General features: G+C 38.2%; 1 protein-coding gene across 7 annotated transcripts in view; it reads right to left on the bottom strand.

The window, feature by feature from the left end:
• NAALADL2 (N-acetylated alpha-linked acidic dipeptidase like 2) overlaps nt 1-24,919 on the bottom strand; it is a 400,924-nt gene that overhangs the window by 359,782 nt on the left and 16,223 nt on the right. For 2 of the 7 annotated variants that reach the window (XM_079315502.1, XM_079315505.1), the window contains 2 exons: nt 24,458-24,671; nt 952-1,010 (listed from right to left, as the gene is read on the bottom strand). The exons of 3 other annotated variants lie outside the window; for them this stretch is intronic. The gene's annotated coding sequence lies outside the window, so the exon portion shown is untranslated. Of the gene's footprint in view, nt 1-951; nt 1,011-24,457; nt 24,672-24,919 lie in introns of those variants that run through there. 2 more of the 7 variants (XM_079315503.1, XM_079315506.1) reach the window with 1 other exon arrangement.

Genomic DNA, 24,919 nt, shown 5'->3' with positions numbered 1-24,919 from the left:
CCAGATTGCAAAATATGCATAAACTGTTGTTGAAGAACCTTTAGAAATACAAAACCATCACAAACCAATTCTTTCTATATGGTGTGAGTTTATTTGTTGAAGTTAGTGGAAAGTGGTAATCTCTTTGTCCTATTACTATTTGCAGTTTACACTTCCTGGACATCACAGAAAATGCAGCAAGGACAAAAATGACTTTTAAGTGTAGCACTAGGTCTGTCTTCAGAAATCTTCAACTCCTATTTAAAGGATCACAGGTATTTTTCTGGGTGTTAATGAAGTTTCTTTCACAGCAATTTTAGTAAAGCACTGTATTTTTGATTGCAATCTCAAAAACTGACGCTCGAGGAAAAAAAAAAACTAAGCCACTTTTGTGAGATGTAATTGTAGTTTAGATACTTCATATCTAAACAATCTCAACTATTTCTTATAATGACATTTCAACAGACATCCAATCTTATGGTAACATTTTTGCATTGAAAGGGGTAGACTGATACAGCACATCAAGTTTACTTATCCAGCCAGCAAATACATAAGAAAAACAACCTTTAGATCTCCTCACAAGCAGGAAAATGCACTATAACCATCTAACATACAGAAAGAGAGAAATTATAAATATGGAAGAAAAGAACACCATCAACCTTAGAAATACATATTCTTTAGAAACAAATAAAACCACATAGCTATTCATATTTTATGTGGCTACTACCATGGCACACAACATTTTACAAAGTAATTACCATAATGTGAAAATACTTCTATAAGAGAAACTACACAATAAATCTGGTTTTTAGTGGTACTTTCAAGCGTGGATTGTACTATGCAGTTTCTATACACACTCATAAGGTAATTGATAAGAACTTCTAGCATTTCATCCTTTGTAGGCACTGAAAAGTCAATGTTATTTAACTGTTGCACAAATGTTAATAAAAAGTCATAATCCAGGGAGTTTACCCCGGGTCAACAGAAGGGATCCAAGAACCAAAGCTATTTCCAAAGTTCAGAAAAGAGACCTGAAAAAGAGAATAACAAAAGGGTTTGTGACAAAGCTGACACGGAGTCCTCTGAAATGAGCAAAATCAATTGTGACATTTTTCATTTATTTGTAAATGCCTCTTTGGCAGTATGCTCACTCCAAAAGACAGCTGCCTCTTATAGAATAGGGGAGGTGATGGTAAAATAGAGGAATCCTGACAGTTGCTTTAATGAGATTCTGCATTAGGATCACTCCACCACTTTCCCACAACAAGGAGTGTGCCCTTCACTTTCAATCCTCTACCCTTCAATTTGGAAAGCATTAATCCCATGAAAAACTCAACTCAGCCTCCTCTAATCACCATCACAGCTCTTCTTCCACCTCCTTCACCATCTGACATTTATGTATGGAGTCCACTCACAATTTAAAATACGTGCAAGTAGCATGAAGCAAATTAAACTTCAACCTGATAGCATTACTTTAATCAAAGTCTAGTTGCAGTGTGTGTGGTGAGCACAAGAATCTTGAAACAGAACCCAGCTGATATTAGGAGTGCAAACTCAGCTTTCCTTCCAGCTCTAGAATTATGATGCTGGAAGTGTCCAATGCAGGAACCTCTGATGCTCACATTTTCTTTATGACAAAAACAAATTAGGAAATCTGTAACATGAACTTGCCTTGCAAACAATGAGAATAATCATTCTGGGAAGAGAAGCAGACAAGGAATTTTAGTAACTGTAAGAACAAGCAATGTGATAGCACCTATTGCAGGAAAAGGCCACTGGCTTGAGGATCCAGTGCTTGAGTGCACTTATTCTGACATAACTCTTATCTGACATATTCCATTCTTATGTTTTCCAGCAATAACACATTTTTTGTTGTTCAAACTCATTTTCTAGTGCTGTATCACATATCTTTCAACAAAACTAGATGACAGCACTGAATATAACATGGTAGCCTCAGGCTGCACTGAAATTAGTATTTTATCCTCTGTTAACATCAGTAAATCATTTGTATTACAATGATAAGGTTTTGTAAGGAAAATATAAACACACAAAAAACCCCATACAGGCATTGCTACAAGGAGCCTGAATCCCAGCTCTTTTGCACACTCTAGCATCTTCTGAAAGATGAAGCTGGTGAAGGCACAAAAGGAAAAGTCCTTTGAGGAGCAGCTTAGAGAGTTGAGGGTGGTCAGCCAGGAAGAAAAGAACCTGATGACTCTCCATGATCACCTGAAAGGAAGCTGGGGTTGGTCTCCTAACCAACAAGCAAAAGGACAAGAGGAAGCTGCCACAATCTGTGCCAGGGCTAGTTTTAGACTGGCTATTAGGATAAATTCCTTCTCTGAAAGGTGTGTCACACCTGGCATGGGTGCCCATGGCTGAATCCCCAGGGCACTGGGACTGGTGGAGGACTGGGAAGTGCTGGGTTAATTGTTGGAGTCCATCTCATTCTAAGCAAACAGCCTTGATTTGAGAAAACTAAAACATCTGCAGTCATACTGATCAGAAAACAATTCCATCTCACTTCTGGATGAAAGCTGGCTAGTAAGTCATGTTTGAGAAGTTCACAAATAATTACTCTATACCACAACTGAATAAAGATTATTTATTCCTTGAATGGAAGATGGGTGATCTTCATGAGTTACAGAGCAGTTTGCCAGACAAATTTCAGAGGACCAGGGGATAAACCACACCTCAGCAAAACTTCCATTTTTGCTGGATTAATTTGCTCAAGAAAACACTCAGAACTTTTTGAGAGTATTGCGGAGGTTTCCAGAAGAAACCCTTTTGGGGTTCCTTCAATTTGATGATGTAGACTAAATGTATAACTTTCAAACCTTTTACAAAATCTTTCCTGGTATATAATATCTTTAAGAGTCTCAACTGAAGGAATCAAGGGCTGATTCACTTTCAGTATCAGCATTTTTTTCCTCTGAGATTCACTCTTTGCTGAAATTCTTTAAAATGAGTGTAACAAAGCCCAGCACAACATTACATCACCTCCTGAGCATATCAATCTCAGTTAACAAAGAAGAAAAAATAGTGTACACTTCAAAACAAATGCTCTGGAAGTTTCTTCTGATTGATATCAGATCTCTTAAGTTAAATGACCCCTCATATTTCATTCTTAAAAATATACAGTTACTCTCAGTAACCTTTCCCACTTGGATGGAAAGCAGGAAAGGCCAGATTCTGGCCTCTGCTCTGGTCCAGGAGTGCCAATGAAAAATAATGAAGTCTGCACGCATTTGGAAAAAAAATTACTATTTAGCTCCAAGGAAGGTTGCTTTATAATTCAGACAGGTGATCTGGAGGCACAGCAGAGCAATAATGACTAACATCACATACTAGAGGGAGTATAAATTTTAATGGTATCGCTCATAAAACCCACATTTTAAAGGTTACAAAACAGAAACAAGCTTACAAAGAAAACACATAAATCATTCAAGGTGTCAGGTGCCTACTCCTTAGCTATTTTAAGAACTAACAGCCTGTCCATCACTAAATAAACTGGAATATGCTGTACTCATTTATGCAGGACTGAAAAGGGAATGTACACTAGAGTTCAGCAACCATTCACCCCTACAGACTCTATTCTTAACAACACAATAGCAGCAGCCATTTGTTACTTCACTGATTTATTCATTACTCGACAAAATTAAACAAAAACACTTGACCAAATTCACTTACATTTAGACAAGACCACAACAACACATAATTAGCAACATAATTACATGGACTCCTAATCCAGAGACATTAATGCACTTCACTATTTCAATATCATACACACTTCATTGTAGGCCCTTAAATATGGGGTATTAACAGAGGATTAATGGGGCATTCCCATCAACAGACCAGGTCCCTTTCATCCCATGCAGATGAAAGAAACAAAGGCTTGTATCATCATTTTTAATTACTATAATTGGTCTGCAATTGCAACTGCATCTACTGTTGTCCTTACACACACTATCAACACAGAGCAATTTAAATGGCAGGTTGGGAAATGGTCACTTAGGGCCAGTAAACCACTGCAAACAGTGAACTTTGACAGACCCATCATTCAAATCCACAAATCACCTTCTGAGCTGGGATTTCATAAAAATGACATGCAGTTTGGCTCAGTGGTCATTTCTCTTAGTCACAGAAGCTGGCACCTCCATTTCACTGACAACTTCCACCTCCACAGCACAAACTCCCTGCTCCAGGGGCTCCTTCTGGGAGCAGCACCCAAGGGTCAGGCTCACCACAAAAAGCTTCCACTGCATAAAGCTTTCTGCACCCCATCTCACACACCAGGCCTTCAGGGTTTGGCTTTCACCTCATTCTGTCTTTACATGACTTTCTTTTCTTAATATCATTTTCTGTTTGAGCTGATTAATGGATAACCCAAAATTGATTTATTCATTTTTTTTTCAGAAGTAGGCACACATTGAAAGACACTTGAACAAGGTCATTTTGCCTTGCTGCAAAGTCCAACAAGATTATCAGTAAATGCCTTATCCAAAATCCTCCCATGTCAAACAGAGTATTTCTTCTGGCTGGGTTTAATAATGAATTTGGGATCTAGTCTCAATCCAAATGGGAGTGCAGCCATCAACCACTCGACTCCAGAACCCTGCCTGGTGACACTCATGGGATTTCAAACTGCAGCCTCACACTGGAAATTCCTGCATCCAATTACCACTTATCAGAGGCCATCAATCTCTTAAACTTTAATGGTTAAAGAAAACTCAGTGTTTTGTTTACAAAGGCAATAAATACCTTAATTCTTTCAGTATACTCTTTGCTTTATGCTGTGTTTTTAGTTCTGGAATCTTTTCCTGCAGCTCTGAAGGAACTTGAAGTAAACTGCTAACCTATTATTTTTCCAGACTTTGTTTTCTCTAGGAAATTATTTAAGAAGAAAACCCTCGAACAGTGATCTCAGCATTCATAGAGCAGTGAACTTCAGATACAGTAATTGCATAGCTGTGAGCTACCACGACTTTCCCATGGGGGAGAAATGACCTGGTAATTCAAGAATGACAAAGTCAAAAGTAAGGTAAGCCAGGGGAGGGAAAGGATTTCCCCCTAGGATGAGATAAATATAATTTCTCACAGCAGTGTATATGTCTCTTAAGCCTCAGGTGGTTTTAAGTTAATGAGATTAGTTCCAGCAGGCAGTGAAATCCCAGGATATAGGAATTATATTTCAGCAGTTTTCACTTCATCCAGCAAGCACGGTGAAGTCAATCTTTGTGTCATTTTGTTATTGTCCTGGTTTGGGTCTTGTTCTCAGGCTCAAGCCTGGCTAAAGCACCTCATAACTTTGAATTAAAAGCTTAAGCATCATGTAAAGAGTGTGTTCAAATGTTTAAAAGGGAGGAGAAAGGCACCAGGCTTAATCTGCAGAAAAGAATTTTTTTGTTTAACTTCTCAGATGTGCTTCTATTCAATGGAATTTGTTCTTGTACTTTTACTAAACCAAGGTCACCTGCATTTTTATCCTGAACACACAAAAGCCCCCAGAATGCACTGCTGCAAAAAACACTGCCTTTAAAATATTTACACTCTAAAAAGATGCTGCTCAAGCCACCCAAGCTTGGTAATAACCAAAATAAGCTCCTATCCAGTAACCACCCACTGGATGCACAAGCTGCAGTTTCACTCCAGTTCCCAGGTCTGCTCATACAAGGAAACCTTCACTCCTTTATATCATTATCAGAGCTGGAAAGCAGACAGCTCTTAGAAGATTAAAAAAATTGGGAAAAACTGAGGTCAGATGATAACACTGATTTCCACCAAGAATTCTTCCACAACCAGCCCAATTTTGAATTACAATCACTGAAAAAGAGCAACTGCTAATTTAGCAATTGTTTTACCCTCTAGATACTACTTTTAGATGTGAATTTAAATTTAGCCTTGATGACATCACCATTGTAAAGAAAATGCAGAAAAATCTAGTGTTGCCAACATGCTTTAGAAAGTTCTTTCTCATCCAACAGGGGAATGACCTTTACTCATCTTGTGAAAATGTGCAGACATCACATCAAGAAAATTCTCATATTAGTCCCAGGCTTCTTTCCAAGACAGTCTGATTAAACTTCATATCCAGAAAGCACACAGAGGAATTATTTTTATTGGGGTAATTTAACCACAAAATACAATATGAACTCTATTAAAAAGATTTTCTAGAATGCCCAAGTCCATTAAAGGAAAAGCTGTGTTTATTTTAGTTTCAATTTACAAGTTTGACTTTAACACAGGAAAATCACACCCACACAGACATCACCATTTGAACTTTTATGTTGGTTTTATTTTATTATTTATTTCTACTCCCAAATCTGCCTTCCCATTCTATATCAAAGCACTACCACATTATCTTTACTCTTCATCCTGTCCAGAGATGTCCTTCCCTCTTTAGCCTAAAGAACCAGGTGATTTAATAATGTAAAATAACATAACTTCATAACCAGGTGCTTTCAGTTACATACAAAAAGTTCAAGCATCTCCTTGCCAAAAGAAAGAGCAAGTTTCATCATAGCTCAGAGTGAGGAGTGGCAAAAACTCAAACTCATTTCCTTTTTCTCTGGAAGAACCTTAGCTGGTACAAACAGGTAACATGTAACTAAAGAGAGGCAATATCTGCAAATTAATCTGAGGACAGAGGCCAAAATCTGACTACAAACTGGTTTCTAGCACAATTCAAAACACTGAAACCTGATATGTTGGATAAACACCTGAGCATCCAGTATCCACCCTACCCTTGGAAAAATCCAGCTGCACAGGGATGTGGTAGCACACACAAGTGAGATAAAAATGGATTTTCCTGTAAGATACCCAAATGTTTGCTTACCTGCAAAGTAAATACATATTTGCTGTCAAGGTAAACCCAATGAGCATTTCCACACGTGCATAGATCAAAGTATGCAGTTTTCAATTAAACAGAAGACACAAATATGAATTCCAACAATATGAAAATGAACTGCCAGAGTAATTACTCTGGAAGTACTGCAATTATGAGTGTCATCAGAATGCATTATGCTCTGTGTTGGCAAAAGAATTATTCTGCAATGGGTCAGAGAACTCCTTTCCACACACTTTAATAATCAGACACAAGTTTCAAAGGGGTATCTATGTTAAATCTTTGTCATCATTACATTTCCAGCCTCTGAAATAAACAGGCCCACCAGAAAAATACCTTCCAAAGCATGAAAACAAGGTGCATTACCTTAAAATGTTTTCAGAATAAAACAAAATGCAATGGTCTGCAAGTATTTACATTTCTTTTAAAGTCAGGAAGGTCAAATAAAACCAACAACTTTCATTTCTTGCAAAATTACAAGCCAAGCCTCAAACATAAATACTTGCCATAGGAAAAAGATTTTAAAAGAAGTGTTCATTAATCAATGTACAAAATTTTAGAGGATTTTTGCAGGGAAAAAAGTGCAGCTTTGTAATTTTATTTTAAATAGTTAATGTGTGTTCAAGTGGCCCTCATCTACTCTGTGTAAATGCTTCCTTCAACTTTACCCTTCTCTTGGTCAGTTCCACTTTTGCAATTTCTTTGCTGAAAGAATCATTGCACAGAAGTTCCCTTGTAGAGCCTATTATCAGAATTGGGATGGAGGCAGCCCAAAAGCATTAAGCTTCCTGAAAAGCAAAAATGAGAGAGTCAAGCTCTACCTTTTCACAAAAGCAAAGAAAAATGGCCTGATTTTGAGAACAGCTCACTGCATCCCTCTAAACCAGCAAAGAACTGAGAGTTTACAACTGCAAGCCACAAGCTCAGGATGCTCTCTCCTCCATCCATGCATCCCTAGAAGTGTTTGTATGTAAGAAAGAACAAAGCTGTGTCCTGACATTTCATTCCCGTGGAACAGATGCAGAACAGAGTATCTAAACCAACACTGCAGCTCTAAATAAGGGTAGTTATTTACAACTCATCCAGTTCTGCCCCAAAATGTGTGAAGAAAAATTCATGCCTAGCTGTGTGTATTTATCTTCTCTATTCTTTCTTTCTTCTTCCTATTTGTTTCTCTCAATGTCTGCAACATTAAAAGAAAATTATTACCACCCTAGAGAATTGAGTGTTTTACAGAAAAAGAATTTAAATCTCAATTGTATTGCTCTAAAAATGGTGAAAAGGGCATGTATACTGACAGAGATTGCACACAGACAAACCCTTGTGCAGAAACAGAAAGTAGCCTTAATATAAGTGGGGAAATATCAGAGTTCAGTGAGGAAATTTCACTTTGAACATGACCATAATCCAGGAACTGCAGCTCTGTCTGGCCTGGGACAGAGCACACCCTGTCAGGGTCTGGTAAGACTGAGTGATGCTAGAGAATGGCAATACTAAAGCTTCACAATTTTTCTTGCATTGCCAATATCCTAAAGCAAAACTATTTTTGAAGAAGAAAGGAAAAAAAATAAAAAGGCAAGGCAATTAAACATCAAGTTTGAAGTCTTCTAATCCCCTAAATTTTTGCTCCTAAATCCAGAGACGCCTGGACACATCAGGAAAGAATTTCTTCTGCTGCAAGAATGCAACAAATTAACCTAATGTATGGATGGAACCTTGTTTGGGAAAGGAGAGAGAGATACTGGCATCAGCCTGATGTATATAAAAGCAGACAGGCTACAAAGTTTAAGGAAGTATGAAAACTTTATGAGACAGTTTTCTGATTAAAAAGGAGATAATGAAATGGACAGAGGTTGTCAAAAAAATATTTCATTTTTCTTTGCTTACTGCAATAAGTATTGATGGATGCATTCCCAGCTCCATTGCAGTGAGCATTAGATTAGGCTATGGAGCTAACTCACGATGATGCATTGCATGACAGCAAGAAAAATTAAACAGTTCAAGCTGCAATCTTGTCAGATCTCAGAAGGCTGGCAGGACATGACTGATCTAATTGGGAACTTCCACAGAGAGCTGGGAAATACAGCTGGGAATTCAGCTCCTGTTTCTACTGAGCTCAGCAAACTCAGCTCTGGAGGCTGAGGCTTCAGCCAGGCTTTGAGCATGGAGATCATTAAAAAAAACCAGCAGAAACTTCTGCAGGTTAATCCTCCCTCAACAGAGCAGCTCCAGCTTACACAGCTCACACAGCAACAAAAACAAATGCTTTGGGGGAGTCCTTGAGTGGAGCTGCTCAAGTAATTTCATTATTTCAATGACAGCTAAGACCTTCTTGGTTAAAAACCAGGGCAGTGATGAAGAGGGTGGTCCACCAATCTTCCAACAAGAAATGCCCTTCACTTTCCAGAAGCACTGCAGTCTTTGCTGCACTGCAACCACTGAGTGGCTGATAAACAACTACCCACAGCCAAGACTTCTGAGCCACCAGACCAAAAATCTCCCTAGAACTGCTGTGTAAACAGCATATCAGAATACTCTATATCCTTCATTAAAAGGGCCACAGAACCACATGAAAACAACAGAGGGTTTCCCCCTGCACTGCAAGCCAAGGGCAAGAGTTCCCACACACTAATGATACATTCCAGTTGTTCAGGAATGATCTATTTTAAATAAGTGACAGTGTGACAATGCTCTGCAAATGCTGTACCAAGGTTTACCCTGTAAATCAAGAAGAATGTGCAGATTGTACTGGAGGAAATTACATGCTGCTAGAGTTCACCAATGGTTTTCACACCTTAGATTCCAATAGTGCCTTGGTCATTTCACAGGACACAGCCTACATTAAGTCTTGTGTAGTTGCTTGCAATAGGTTCACAATCCTTAAACCTCAAAAACAGGAAACAATCTCTTTTACCATAATCCCTTTTACATAAAACATTATGCAAAAGTTATCACATGAACATTAGCAAGAGTGCTCCAGAACAAACTCAAGCAAGTTCTCATTTTTCCTGTTTTCAATTCTTTCACCAACCTCACTCTACTGTGAGTTTCATGTCACACTGACTTCATCACTGTCATAAAGTACAGAATAAATGCCCCATTTCATTACAGTGGAAAAAATTTCTGTGCCCAGTCTTAAGCAAACAAGCAGGGAAAATCACTTACTTTCGATATGAAGAGATTGATAATTTTGAGTTTTAAAACTGTACCTGGTGTTTCCCTGATCTTCACTTCCTATAAGAAAAGTAGAAAATCTTCATCTGCAAATTGCTAAAAATAATCAGTTGCAAGATGTGACCTTGGATAAAGCAATGTTAAATTGGCCAGCAAATTTTTTGACGGCATCACTGTTATTAACTTGCAATTTTTTCATTTCAGTCTGCCAGTGATGCTTGGCAGGTTATAATCTTTCATTTTCTCACTTGGCTGATGCTCACTCAAGTAGAGATTATGGAGATAGTGGCAGAGAATTTTTACAATGAATTTTCCCCTTTCACTCAATCACATCAAGATTCAAACACAAACTGTCTCTGTGAGGTGGGTTACCTCTGTAACAGGATTACTGACAAAAGATCTTGTCAGTATTCCAAAGGCAGGAACAGTACTTGCCTCACTTGGAACTCAGGGGCTCTCCAGTGCATTAATGGACAGGTGGACAACTGTGCACTGCATTCCCATCAGGAATGATGTGGCCCACTACACTTCTGTTTTAATGCTTAATACACAACAGAAGCTCAAAATCTTGGTGAAGTAGTATTTCTCTTTGAGATCACTGCTCCTTCCATCTCATTTTTTTTCAAAAACCATTGATCCCTTTCTACGAAGAGTACTCCCAGTCATGACTAAGTCTCTTGGCCTCCACATCACCTTCCCACCCTCTCACCATTTCCTTGCCACTGATTCAATGCATGGAAACTGTAATGAACAGCTCCTCCCAGTGATCATCCTGCAACACTTCCTATTTCTTAAGTGTGGGGGGACTTTTTTCTGTTCTTTTTCACTCCAAATAGCCTGTTTACAAGGAAAACATCCATAATACAAATATCTGACTGAACATAAACAGATCCAAAAATGAGCTATCAATTAAGTTGCTCTGCCTTTGGTGGGGAACCAAATGCCTCCTCCTGCCAGAAGATCCATTTTATGACAATTCTGACTAAAAATACCTGTCCCCCAGCAACCCTGATCCAGGAATTGTACATGACATGCTGTGAGTATCTGGAGCCATTTCCTCACCATCAGAAAAGGTTCTCCCATTAATACTCTCCTGGTCAGAGTTTGTGCAAGAAGGTAACAGCAAGGGGAAGATGAAGAATGAATTAAAGGCTGCACACCAGAAGCATCAGTCACCACACAGGGCATCATCATGCATCAAAAACCACAGTTCAGACAAAGCTGGAGACACTGAGTTTTTACTACTGGATACAGCCCAAATGGTATTAAAACAGTCTGAAAAAATATACAATTGGCTTCCTAATTATCCATTTTTAGCCTTCCTACTCAAGCCATGTATTCAGTAAGAAGCAATCGCTGACCCAAGTGCACAAAGAAACAAGCTCACGTTTATTTATCTTGCCTCTCTCTTTTTTAACTGTATCTTCAAGTATTTATTATCCTAGCAACTGTGTCAAGAGTGAAATACATGGCAAGACTTCCATTGAAAATAAGCTTCATCATTCAGTCAGAGAGATTAAAATTTTGGCTGATAATTTTTTGATGAAGTGACATGGTAAGGCTTCCAAAGTCATATGACTAAACAAAACTATTAACTGAGATCTAATTCACTGCTTTTTACTGCATTTTCTGATGCATCTTTAGAAAGACAGCATATCACCCATTTTTTAGGCAGGGAACTGAAAGCTTAGGAAAGAAAAGTAGCATTGGCCATGGCCATACAGAGGAATAGTGCCTGCATTTTAATAGTGCCCAAGTCTTCAAAATCAAAGTTCATTCCCACTTGTGTTCAGATGTTTATATTCTGGACATTTTCCCTGTGAACAGAAAATATTTAAGTCAAAATTGACAATAAAAACAACAAAACTATTTAAAAAACAACCCCAAAATAGCAAAAAAACTTTCCTTCTTCGAGTGAGACAATTTCCCTTCACTTCATGACTACACTTCCAGCAGCCACACAGTCCAGAGAACAACAGCTAATGCTCAGGAGCTCCCCAAGAGCTTTGACAGAGCTCCTGGTTCTGTGATTCCTGCCTTGCAACCCATGGAAAGCTGCTTTTAACATCTGCTGCTCCATTAACACATCGAGCAATGCCATGAAATCAGCAGAGAGCACAGGGAACTCCATCCTCAGGGCATCCAGCAGCCTCCAGGGAAGCTGCAGCAGGTAAGGAGCATGACTGCACAGCATCCATCCTGCTCCACTTCATGCTAGGCTTTGCAGAACCACAGAACTTCCACTCAGATAAAAAATTCTGATCCTAATAAAATATTTTTTCTCAATTAACTTAGAACTAGGCTGGAGAATGTATATTTCAGTAATATATAAATATGCTATTATAAGTTACTTTTTAAGAAGGGTTATTTGGGGTTATACATTTTTTCATCCACCTCTCAAACTGGACTTGTTCCATAAGCTGATTAATGCTAATTTAGCTCTGCTAGTGACCACTCGTGCCAGTCAAAGTACATCATGTGATACAGGAACAACACAAAACAAAAAAGGGCACAACTGAGCTGCATTAGTTAAGGCTGAATTTCTCAATACAGCATTGCAAAAACTTCAAGTCTTTCCATGCATTTCTTCCCACTAAATTAATTCTCTTAAAAAACACCAAATTTGCATCAAGTCTGACCTCAGGTCCACTAAAGTCCAACAGCTGACATGTCTGGAACAGACATGAATTACAGATGTGAGCAGCTACAGCTCTCTAGCAACCTCTGCAAGTTAAAAGGAAACAAAATTTGATGTAGTACTAGGAGCTGAATTTTAGAAAAAAAAACAACCTTGAATCTTTATGCACCTGCCTAAAGCTAATAAACTCATGCATAGATCAGGAAAAATCAAATTCAAATAAACTATTCATGAATCTTTGTTACTTATACATAAGGAATCCAATAAAGAAAGCTACTCTGAAAGCAAAGAATGCAATATAAACATGTTCCATCTTCCTTTGCTGGATTTTTTTTTTTTTTAACCATATCCCACCCCTGCTTTGCCCTTTGGCAACGTGTTCCAATAACTCAGACTTCTCTTAGGTACTCATTATTGTACAACCATCTATTCCACAAATGATATTCTGTCTGTGCAACAAGACAACAAAGAACCCACTTTCTCCTCCTCAGAGCATCTTTTACTATTAAATAAAAAGATTTCTTTGATGTCTGCTGGTGCAGGACAACACGAGTTTTGTGCTGTCACATCAGTGTGGCAGACTCACTGTAAGAATCCAAATGCAGCTCTCAGGTCACCCAAAATGCACAAGGAATTTGTGGAAGGGGCCCCGCACATGGGAGAGCTGGGGCTGCTCCCATCAGTTCTTAACCTTCAAACACCACAATTCAGCCCAAACTGTTAAAGCACTAAATGGACAACCCTGACTATTCCAGATTTTGCTTCAGCCATTTGTGCAGCACTCACCTGAGTTTGCCACTGACTGCAGATCTTTATTCAGGGTAAAAAGTAATTATCTCCTCACAAGGATGTGAGGTCTGTGAGATTTCAGCAAACATTCTTCATTACTTTGTTGGATTAACAGAAGAAAGTATATAATCACAAATATTAATGCTTTGTTGGGCAAGAGACCTGACTTAAGCACTGGGTGGTCATCTGTAAATCCACAGATCTAAGTTTCATTCTCCCAAAATTAGCTTGTTAAAGCAGTCACTCCAAAAGTCAAGCACCTCAGATACCTTTTTGGTATTTTTTTGATGCTTTTTGGATCAGTACATGCTGATAAGTCTTTTATTTTGTCTAATATACCCACACATCCTCACCCTGGAAAATGGGGCTTAAAACAATGTCAGAAGAAACCTAAATAAAAGGAACAAAGGCTAATGGCTGGGGATGAGGAATAAATATTGCCTAGAAAGACACTAGGCTGTTAAAAACAACTGTAGTGTGTATTTTAGTAGTAGGGTACTTAAAATCAAAAATTCCAATATTAATCTAGAGTTCATGAAGGGAAGACCAATCTTAGAAAAAAAGCCCCACACATTTTCCAACAGTTTGACTTCATTACAATGATTGCAAAATCTTGCACATTTTAGGCAATGTGTATTTATTTTGTTAAAGTCTAACCTGCTGTCCAGTCCACCTCACACAGCCAAGTGAGAACATAAAAAAAACAAGCACTACAAAAATTCGAAATCTTCAAAAATGTCCTCTGGAAAAGTTCTAGAAATCTCTCATCATAACAGAATCTTAGATAAACACTGAATCCCTCTTTACTTCATACTGGTGCTCTTATTATGGAGCCCTGATAAACCACACTCAGTACTGAGTCTGCACAAAGTACTCCTGATTAAGTTATTTTTCACTGGCCCTTCCTTTTAATTTTTAACTTGCTGCAATAACTAACAAAATACGGCAGAGAGCTCTGCAGAATCTGATTAGTATGCCAGGATTAAAAAAAAATGTTCTGAAACAGAGATCACACAGTCCTGCATGTTATAGGCAATGCCTGTAGACTATCAGAAATTAGGTTTTAAGCAAAGCCCAGATTGAGAAAAGATTACCAGGAAAGACTCAGGTAATATTTATATTAACTTGTGTACATTCAGGAACTTCTGGGTGCATACAGAATGTCCCTAGGAGGTTCCTATATCTTGATTTCCATCAGTGAATAATTATTCAGGTTTAATCCATTTCCAGATTGCTTTTTATTTGAGAAATATCTACCCAAGTTTCTGCTCAATATCAGAAAAAGGGTCAGTGTGGATTTTAAGGTAGTTTGTGAGGCACATCTTAAATCACTGTAAGGCAATCTCCTCTATATAATTTCAAAGAAAATTCTGTTCTTTTGCCAAGCCACTTTTCCTCACAAGCCAGTCTAACTTAGTGTCAATCAGCAGTCAATCATTTAAACAGAGGTACATTCACATAGCAGGTAAGAACACTGCACATTGCACAAGATAATTGAATAAAAGTTTCTACATGGAATTCCTCCAAGGCAAGAGATAAACAATAAATGGATTAATATTCCCTACAGATCACAGTAATAATAATCTTTGAAGATTTTCTACAGCTTTTAGTTAATTTATTCTAGAACCCACAGTGAAAATGCAAGTCTCTAACAGAATAAAAATCAAATTCCCACTAAAGTAGTTTAAGATCTAAGTATCTTGACAGTTTCCCTTTAAGTCACATTTATTTCAATTCCAAAAAACAAATTACTTTGATATATCTCTTACAATGACACTTTTATGCCTTCTCAGGACATTAGGGATATTCAGACTTTTGAACCAGTACTTAAATAAAGTATGCACTAAAGGTCAAGAAAATTTTTCCCCTTTTTTTTTGGTAACACTTCTATCTCATCTTTCTAGGAAGTGTCATTACTTAACTCCTTTCAACCAAAACAAAGTAAAAGAAATGTCTCCATAAAACATATAGGGAATTCAACTTGAAAATGGAATCACACGGAGTATCTGCTAGAAAAATGATTAAATTACTTAGGTTTTGCCACCTAAAAGAGATTGTAGATCTAGAAAGATATTTTATTCTATAAAGGAAAAAACAAATAAGAAAAACTAAGAGTAAAAAGTGGTCCTTATATATCAGTACTTTTTTCAAAAACACACTCCTCTGTTTCCCACGAGATTTAAGTCTTTTTTTCAAGTTTCTCATCTATGCTTGGATGAGCAAAAAACAGCGAACAAAAAAAATCTGCATTAGGAAATAGCAACAAGAGCAAGCATATTACTTACAACAATTCAGCTAAAATTTGATATTTACTAATGCTTTCTCCATTCAAGTATTAGAAGACAACTCTTTTACTGGAAGGAAGGCTGGAGAACACCAGAGAATTTCACCCCACCCTTCCAAAGGCTGCCAGTCCCTCTGCTCTGACACAAAACACACACAAACAACTCCAAGCCCTGATCTATCAGCAGCTAAAAAACAAGCACATTTCAATCCTAGAGTGTCTAAGAGAAAACTAAAACCCATTCAAAAAGAGGTCTCAGGTTACTTGCACATAACTTGAAATAACAATTCCATAATTCTTCAAACTTGCTATTTCCTAAGAAATGCACATTTCCCTTAATACATCTCAGATCCCTCTCAGAATAGATACTGGGAAAAATTCCTATAAATATTCTCTACAGACTTTTTGGAAAATATTTACAAACTCAGAGGCCACAAGCTTATCTGACCAAGATTACACATATATAAATAAACTGTTTATTGTCATACATCAGTGTATAACTGCTACATATATGAAAATGTGCATTTCATTTCAGTTCCCTGTACTTGTTAAGTCTCATGTGCAAAAAACATCTTTACACCACTCAAAAAAATAAAATAGCAGGATGCCCCATTTTTATAACAGAATGGAACAGCAAAATAATAATTTTACAAGAAACAAGCAAACAAACAAACAAACAAACAAAACTAGAACTCCACAGTTGTGTCACAACAGTATCCTGCCTTGGAGCACATGTTCCAGCAATATCTTAGCTCTTGGGAATTTCTGGTTCTGAACTTCTGGATCTTTGAAAATTCATTATTGAGTAAATTAAAAACCACCTTGAAATCTTTTTTTTTTTTCCCTTCAGAACACAAATGTTTTGCTCTAGAAAAAATGAAGTATTCCTAAGAACTGGTTAGATACTGAAATCCATGTAAAACACACATGCAAAGTTAGTGAATTTACACTTTCAGAGTTAATCACCCACTCAGCTTCTAAATCTACACTTAATTGCTGGCATACAAAACACACCAAGAATGAACTGTGTGTACAGAATCACTTTTTGCTATGGTGGAGTATTAACAGTGCAGAAAAGCCAGCTAGACCACAGGGGAAATTAGTGTTTATCCACACACACACACTTATGAAAAACAGCTGTTAGGAAACAGGAGGAAAAATAAAACCTTTTTGACTGAGGATGAAAGCAAGAGAACTGTCCCAAAATAGTCATTTTCAAAGCATTCCAAGTAGGTGGATGAAGCAAGTGAAAAGAAGCCACAACTTGGCAATCAAGAAAAGCTCTTTATTAAAACTGCATAGTTTAGTAACTGATCAGGATAGAGAAGTAATTTTTATTTTCCCCTGGAAGCACCACATTCTCCACAGCCTCTATGCTCACTACATGTATTTTTTCCTACTCTTGCCATGAAGACAAAAATCAAACCATCTGGCTTGTGCCAGACATATTTGCCCATGTTGTATCTGTTTTTCAGACAGCAGACACTCATCAAGCATCTAATACATGTGATTAGCTGGTAGGAGAACAAGAATTCAATTTGACTTAAAAATATCTTTGTGTTTGTTCTCATTCTGTCCCAGGAGAACACCAGATACTTCTGTATAGTTACCTGCAGCTCAGAAACACTGAGTAAGCACTGTTTGAGCATGTTGAGCATATGCTCACACATCATCTCTGGGCCAAACTTTGGCCTGAAAACCAGACCAGGCTTCTCTGAGTATCCCAGCACCTGCCTCTCCTGTGGAAGCACTTCTGTAAATAATACTAGATAGACTTTATTGTCAGCTGATACAGTAAACATATGAAAGAGCAGTGCAAGGTCTCACTACTGAAATAAAAATTCCAGAGGCATGTTTCTGTCATCATGTAACTATCTTGCCTGTTTAATCAACACTTTTCTGGTTTTTCCCCCTTAATACATGGCTGCATTTATCTCCTATAAAATGGAGATGAGGGCACAACTTCCTCTAATAAAGGAAGCAACAGCCTGATCAAGCCATTATTTTCTTCCACCGGTATTGTCAGAATCCTCTCCATGGGTAAATCCAGTAATATTTTATTAGGACTCCACAGTTCAGCCTCAGACAGAGGCACCATACATTCATTTTCACACACAGGTGACCCCCAAGGTTCCAGTTTCCTCCCAAGAGGGAGCTCCTTCAGGCAGCAGATGCTCTGCAGTGGTTCCCACAACAACTGCAGTATCAACAGGAAGATTACACAATTCTCCATGCCCCCAAACATAATGTTTTATTTGTTGTAGATACAAGGTGTGTATCTACAGCAGTTCTGTATTTTTTGCTGCTCTCTAATTACATTTCAAATATTCATGCAAGACGTTATTTCTGTGCCAGAGCTCATATGGATTTGTTCCTACCAAAATAGTACTAAAACAAAGTTATTTGAAGCTAATCACCAAGTGTAAAATATGCTTTTTAACGTGCCCAAATATTGTCATAAAACCCCCCAACAACTAAGCAAGGGAATAGTGAAAAACAATTAGCTAATGTGGACAGCAGAACAATGTAAATCCCTGCCTTCAGTCTCACCCAGCGTGATGTTTGTGATTCATAGATGCAAATGTCTTGGAACACATTAGTAAAAAGTCATGATTAATAATTTAATGTGTCAATGCAGCCTGCAGCACCCAACTAAAAGTTCCTCTGAGACTTTACTAACAAATTCATTTTTTTCTCACGATTGGCACGACCAGTGGATTTCAAATTTCATATTAAAAGGCAAACAGGAAAATTAATCATCTGCCTACTGTTTTTCCCAGGGGATTTTGGATCAAATTTAGTGCCAATGAAGCATCAAATTGACTGCAGAGAACCAACTGTGGAACAGTCCAAAGGTGCTGAAGGAGCTGACTCTGTCACCAGGGGACTGTTCCCCATCAGCTTCCAAAGCCAGTGTCTGAAGACTGGAAGAGTCAAGCCTTAAAAAACATGAATAAAGATGCAGAAACTTGAGGCCACTCAGTGTCACCTCGTTCAGGATCACTCTTGCCAAAGTACTGCACAAAATAAACTTTAGATGAACAACTCCTGCCTGCACTTGGGAAAAATCCACATTATACAAACACAGTGGCAAATCAGTGTGACTCCACATCTCTGCTGGCTTTAGAGCACGCTGACATCAGCTGTGACACAACCTGGGATGCTCCACAAGAGCTAAAAACACTCATTTGTCTTAGACAATCTGGAATAAAGCAGTAGTTTCAAAAAAAAAAACACTTGTAAAACTTCCTCGAAGCCCCACATACAAACACCATCTGCTCTTCAGCAAAAGGTATAACATTTGAAATAACATTCTTTTCTCTCCCTCTTAGTACATTCCATCATGAAGAGAAAACTTTATTTATATAAGGAGCCCTCAAAATGAAGTTCCATAAAAACAGGAACATATGGCCAAATAATTCTGAATAGCACTTAGCATATTCATCTGTAAAATAAGAACTATAATGGGTAGATAAATACACCCAAGTCTACTTGAAAATTGTCAGCATACACATGGTTTTTTGCAAATAATTAAGTTTTTCTCAAAAAATTTCTCACCCATCATTCTACACAGATACTTCACATTACAGTTTTACTAAAGTTAATCTTTTAAAACCACAAACTTGGCCCATGATACCTTATATCACACATATTAACAGCCTAAGTGCACAAAGAAAGAAAAAAAAATCTTATGTTTTATGAAAGTTAAGTTTTTTCAACAATTGCAAAGACAAAGTTTGAAACAAATTTAGGTAATCTCTAATGAATAGAAACAAAGTAGAAAATGCAGAACCTTTATAGAACTACTTGGAACATCAAAATAAATGCCTTAGTACAAAAGCTTAAGAATAATAATTTAAATACAGTCCTGAAAGAAAATATTAATTCACCTACAAATTACTTTCTACTATTATTAAGGAGAAAAATAATGCATGGTCAAACATCTCTGTCTTGCATACTCACTGCTGCAGGTTTTCTGTAATTGCAGCATTCAGAATCCCCCATCATCCAGCTGTTTCTGAACTGTTAAATACTCGTAAGGAAGTGTGCAATCAAAGTAAGTGGCTGAGAATTTGCAGACTGAGCCCCAAAATCTTCCCTTTTTCAGCTAATTCCAACACTGAGCAATACAACACATACCCAGCTTTCTCTTCAGCATCTATCATGAAACTTTCTGGATACTTGCACATTATCCCTTGAGACAAGAAGCACAATCACCTTCAGACTCTCAAAAATCCTTCCAGCTGCAGATTTTTCCTGCTGTAATTTGCTGCAGTTTTATATCCAGCTGGTCCTCATCATATACATGATTTGGTTCACCAAACTGCACTGCCTAATCAATCCCCTGGTCATTGCTTCAGTATTCTCTGGGATTTAAGAAAAAAGACTGGTTTCACTGAGTGATGTGCACTTAGCTCAGTCCTTTCCATTTATTTGGATGATCTCTCATCATATTGAGGACTGATTCCTGACATGTTCTCCAAAAAGCTGAAGAGTTTATACAAGACAGGCATATCTTATTTGACTTGTGCTTCAGCTTGACTTCTGCTCATCCTGTCAAACTGTGTCAAAGGGAGAGTTTGCTATTTTGATGCTCCGTTCTTTTATTTCTCTTCATGCTGTTGTCATGGTTTAACTCCCAGCAAGGGGGTTCAATCCAGCAACCCAGCCCCACACAGCAACTCCCCCACGGTGAGAAGGGAGGAGAATCAGAGAAGTGAGAAAATCCATGGGCTAACATAAAGCCAGTTTAACAGGTGAAGTAAAAGCTGTGCATGAAAGCAAAACCAAACATGGAATTTGTCCTCCACTCCCCATGGGCAGGCAGGTGTTCAGACCATCCCTAAAAATGACAAGGGGAGTGTCATCACTCAATGTCCCCATTTTCTGCTTCCCCAGCTTTATGCTGAGCACAACACCATTTAGTCTGGAATATTCCCTGGGTCACTGGGATCAGCTATCCCAACTCTGACCCTTCCAACTCCCTGTGCACCCCCAGCCCACTCCCTGGTGGGGTGAGGAGCAGAAAATGCCTTGGCTCTGTGCAAGAATTACTTAGTGCTAACCAAAACATCCTTTTATTATCCGTACCATCTCCAGCATAAATTCAAAGCACAGCCCCGTTCCAGCTACTAGGAAGAAAATTAACTCTATCCCCAGCAAAACCAGCACAGCTGCCTACAATTCCACTAAGTCCAAGACCTGAAAGCATTGACTGCTAAAGCCATGTAAAACTGAGCACAGGAAAAAACCTCAGAACATTCCTGCTGGCTCTTCACCGCAGGAGATAATGTGTTATAACACAGATTTCCCCCAAATCTCTGCAGGATCTACAAATCCCTCCTTGCAAACCCTCCAATAATTCCCACACACACAGAGTATGTTCTGTTACCACCCTGATGTATTCAGCAGTTTTCTACAGCAGCCCAAGTGTTCTCTTCTATGAAAGTTACTCAATGACAACAGGATTTTTAATTTTTTTTAATTTCACCTTCCTTTCAGATTCTGAGCTACAACCACCTTAATTTTCCCAGTAATTTCACAAGAACTCATAAGGAGTCTTAGCAACTGGCATGTCAATTTAGTATTTAAAATGGCCAAGACCTCCTAATGCAGAAATTGAGTGTAATGACATCTTTGCATTGATAAAGAATTATTCACCAAGCCAACTTTTCAATCTTCAGTACAGTTAAAACAAATTCTTGTTTTAGAGTTGTTTTGGGGGTTGGACTAGATGATTTCCAGACATCCCTTCCAACCCTAACTATTCTGTGATTCATTGTTTCCAGGCATTTTAGACATTTAAGCCTTCAGTTCTCCATCAGTTCTGTTGTAATTTCAACAGTCTCCTGAGCTAACCATATTTTATTATTGTCTTTTTATGTAGCTGCAGGTATTTAGATACAAGAAAAAATACTTTATCTGCTGTGACTCATATAACACATGGACACATGCCCTCAATTAAGTTTTACTTAGGTTCATCTTAAAGGAAGAATACCACATTTGAATTAAAATTTTCCTTTGATGAATATCCGACCATAAAGTGCAATAAATTACTCTCTTGCTGAAAATGCAGTTTTTATTTCTACTGCAAATGTGTCTGGCTCATATTTTAGCCACAGGATCTAGATATCCCATCATCTTCTGCTTCATCACAGAATTTCTGTTCACAAGGCACATGCTTCTAACACTGCAATCAAGTCCCTCCCCTCCTTTCTCTTTGATAATATTTAACATACTGAGCTCTTAGAACTTCTCCCCCAGGAGTTCTTTGCAATCCTTCTTCGTTCTTACAGTTCTTCTCTGAAGTCTCTTTGACTCTAATATCTTGCTTGAAGTAACAAGACCCAAACTTGACAGAAGATTCTTGGAGCAATTTCATTAGTGCCAAACACAGACACAGTGCACCTCCTGCCCAGTCACACACAGGTTGAGTCACACTGGAGCCTTTGCACAACTTCTCAAATTTAGCTGTATTTACATGGAAAACAGTTAAACTGCTTGCTAAAACAAACAATCAAGAGAAAACTAAAGAACAGGCTCAACAATTCTACCAATTCAACTTCCCAGATGACTGCTGCAGCATCCCCCTCCCCACACCTGTTTGGGAGACACATCCCTCTGATTTCCAAGCAGAAATCTCAAAACAACCACGTGACTGCTGAATCCTTTGGCTCTGGATAAAGGTGAAATGCTGCACAGTTAACCAGTCTAAATTAAAAGTCAAGGCTTGCTGAGGTCAACAACCCATGTCAGTAGTGTCATATTGTTGATTTTTGACACAAGTAACTGATCAGTAATAATAGGATATTCTCATTTTTATTCAATTCCTGTGCTTCAGATATCCAGAGAAAACTGCAGACACACTTGTACAAGAAACCAGAAGAAGCAGTGTTGGTGAACACTGATTTAAATACTACTTGATTACATTTTCAGATACACACTCTTGGTATTTTTTTCCCTGCTATAACCCAACTAACCAACAGATCCCATGAAAAGAAGATGGCTGAAAGAAAACAACTGCTTTTCTACACTCAGCCTGGGCTGTGACAGGTGCACTCAATTATCAGGTTTTTGGAACTATACAGGTACTAGAGGATGAACAGTGACCTTTGGTGCTTCCAAACCACACAAGCAGTTTCCCCTTGTCCTTTTTCTTGTTACTCAGGAGAAGAGACTGACCCTCACCTGGCTAGAAACTCCTTTCTCAGTCAGAACACTGAGTTACTTACTGGAGGCAATTTCCACATCAGTACCTGCTCTGTATCCCACAGCTGGAGATAATGCCTATTTCATAGCTGGATTAATTGCAAACCAAAGCATGATTTGCACAAAAATGCAAAACAGGATTCCAGTCCTACTAAGTTTTAATGTAGAGCCATCTATCAATGACTTCCTCACATTACATTGCATATTCCTAATTAACTCATTTATAAAAGTATTTATAATGCATTTATCTAAACACCAAAACAAATATCACAGGGGAGGAGAGGGCTGGAAAAGAAGAAAATGAAACAAAAAGAAAAAGCATAACGCTGCCCAAGCAGCGTTCAAGTGATTCTATACTGCAGAATTCTAGCCTGGCCAATAAAATCATATTTAAAGTAGAAGATCCAGAGTCACTGGAGAAGTCTGAGGATTTAGAAATGTCTATTTGACAGATTACCATAATGAAGACCTACAGCACAAGTTCCCTGGAGAATTACATGTGAATCACAAAGAACTTGTGAAATAAATCTGTTTAGTAAGGGGGAGATAAAGCTCTTTGGAGGTCTATTTTTGACTAGTTTGTATTAATACCCTGGGGTTATTTTAAAAGGGGGAAAAAAATAATGCAGGTTATGTACCACAGCAGTGGCAAAGACTTGAGCTATGAAGATTAACAGAGCAAGAAGTCATATGATGCAGCATGACTATGGGAGCTGCTACCAAAAAACTGCAGCTTGTGACATGCATGTGAACATCTTTCTTTTAACTGAGACAATTCTGACTTTCTTCCCATTTTAACTTTATCTGCTGCTTCAGATCAACAACCTGGACCAAACTCTTCCAATGCAAAAAAACAAACAAAACAAAACCAACCCCAAAAAAACCCCACAAGTTTTACATTATCACCAATAAAAGTGTTGTTTCATTATCAAGGTGTTCTGTTAGTATTGTTTCAGTCAACATCTTCAGCAATGGAAAACTCATATTTTTAAGAATGTGAAAAAAGTAAACCTCTGCTAAGTTTAGACAGACACTAGAACCAAGAAATATCTGATGAAACTTGGAAAAAAACCCCTGTGTTTCTGTGGGATAATTTTTTGCATATTTAAGAAAATGTTGTGCATGTAGCTCTAGAGTTTTTAAATTAAACTCCAGCTGAAAAATACCCTGCTAAAGGTAAGCTACAAGAGATCACTCTTTGGCTTGTTTCAGGTGATTAACTTTATGGTAGATTATCATACAGTTAAGACATCGACTAGGAATGTGACCCATGACCAAAATTCAGAAGACACTCTTTAGTATTTTGATGATAGCAGAGATAAATGCTGCATTATGGATGTACTGGGACTCGTACAAGAGCTCTTTAGATTAAAATTCTCAAAATACATACAGTTATTGCTTGATATACAGGACTGGCATCGTTACAATTTCAGTCATCTAATGCTTTCCATATGCTAACCACTGGACAAATAAATTTGCCTGTAAATGCAAGAAATATGTACCGTGTAATAAATAAGCCAACATGAAACAGGCTGTTCACATTAGGGTTAAAAATCCAAATTCTTTATTTCTTCCTCGAATATTTCTGTCCTGATGACTCAGCAACAACGCTGCACGTTTCAGCTGAAGTCAGCGAGATGCCTCAGCGCTGTTTTCCAAGTGTCAACTCCACACTCGGTACGGAGTTTGTTTTAATTACAATTTCGAGGCCATCTCAGTTACAGGACACAAATAACCACTCAAGACAAGGAGCTCTGCGCGGATGGAGAAACCAAGAGAGTGAGGATCGCACAGAAGGACGACAGTGACAACGCTGTCTAGGCTGGAACTTGCGAGATCGCCCTGTTGGTGCCCTGAGCACACCCAGAGCCCGCGGGGAGCGCGCCTGTCATCCTGCCGACGGCTCGCAGCAAGTTCTCAACAGGTGACACCGCTTCTGGGGCTTCTGTTCCAATATTTAAAAGCTTTAAGGCGCTAGCGCATCGTCCAGTTTCTAAACTCC

The sequence above is a fragment of the Erithacus rubecula genome, assembly GCF_903797595.1.
Source record: "Erithacus rubecula genome assembly, chromosome: 11".
Lineage (NCBI taxonomy): Eukaryota > Metazoa > Chordata > Aves > Passeriformes > Muscicapidae > Erithacus > Erithacus rubecula.
Note: the sequence above shows the minus strand (reverse complement) of the source record. Positions and strands in the feature narration are given on the sequence as shown.